The 1,275-nt window shown below is 35.5% G+C and overlaps 1 non-coding gene across 1 annotated transcript; it reads right to left on the bottom strand.

The window, feature by feature from the left end:
• Positions 1-863: 863 nt before the first annotated feature.
• On the bottom strand, positions 864-970 carry LOC128290697 (small nucleolar RNA R71). The gene has a single exon (XR_008280485.1). It is a non-coding gene; the product is annotated as a small nucleolar RNA R71 (small nucleolar RNA).
• Positions 971-1,275: the final 305 nt, after the last annotated feature.

Genomic DNA, 1,275 nt, shown 5'->3' with positions numbered 1-1,275 from the left:
TTTGGGTTCGACATCCCGGTCTTGCCATAAGTTATACTATTGTTTGATAAGGTGCGCTTGCCTTTGTCGTGATAACAATTAGTTTTCAAGAATGGTCAATTATAAATTTAAAACTTATCACGATTTGTTCACATCAAGTTTTTGGCGCCGTTGCCAGGCAACTAAGATATTAGGAACACTTAATTTTTATTACTTTAGCCATTTATTTTATTGAAATTTAAATTTTATTTTAGTTTTGTTAATTTTACTAAATTTTCTTTTTTTTTTCTTTTGGAAGGTTTTTATAGTTTATGACTAGAAGAAACCCATCGGGACTATTATTTTTTTATAGTAAGATAGAACACACAGCTCACAGAAACTAAAGAGAAATTAGGCGAAGCCTACGTGACATAGAGGAAGGATAAGAGGACGATATTCAAACTACAACCGAGGAGATGACTGAAAATCAGAACAATCAACTTCCTCTTGTAGTGGCTGCAAAGCCAATAAATCAGAATTCTGCGCCTCGTACTATGTATGATTATGCTAAACCTACTTTAACAGGAGCCGAATCGAGTATAGTTATACCTGCTATTGCTGCAAATAATTTTGAACTGAAACCTAACACGATTCAAATGATACAACAATTTGTTTAGTTTGATGGTTTGCAGGATGGGGATCCAAATACTCATTTGGCAATTTTTCTGGAGTTTTGAGACACATTTAAGATAAATGGAATTTCTGATGATGCCATTCACCTTCAGTTGTTTACCTTTTCATTGAGGAACAAAGGAAAATAGTGGTTGAACTCGTTACCATGACGGTCAATTGCTACTTGGGAACAAATGACCTTACTTAAATATTTTCCGCCGGCTAAAATGGCTAAGTTAAGGAATGATATCTCTTATTTTATACAGATGGATCTAGAAACACTCTATGATGCATGGGAGAGGTACAAGGATCTATTGATAAGATGCCTTCACCATGGGTTACCACTCTAGCTACAGGTTCAAACTTTTCACAACGGCGTGAATCCTTCGACTAGACAGATGATTAACGTAGCTGCTGGTGGGACTATCAATAATAAGACAACTAAGGAGGCTTATTAATTTATAGTAGAGATGTCACTGAATAATTATTAGTGGCAAGTCATGAGGACAAAGCCAACGAAAGCATCCGGTGCTTTTAACATTGATTTGGTCACCCTGCTCTCTAATCAAGTAGAAATTTTGAATAGAAAAATTGATGGTTTACTTGGTTCTTCACAGGTTCACCGAGTAATGCAATGTAGTGCAA

Source organism: Gossypium arboreum, chromosome 3 (assembly GCF_025698485.1).
Source record: "Gossypium arboreum isolate Shixiya-1 chromosome 3, ASM2569848v2, whole genome shotgun sequence".
In the NCBI taxonomy this organism is placed as follows: domain Eukaryota; kingdom Viridiplantae; phylum Streptophyta; class Magnoliopsida; order Malvales; family Malvaceae; genus Gossypium; species Gossypium arboreum.
Note: the sequence above shows the minus strand (reverse complement) of the source record. Positions and strands in the feature narration are given on the sequence as shown.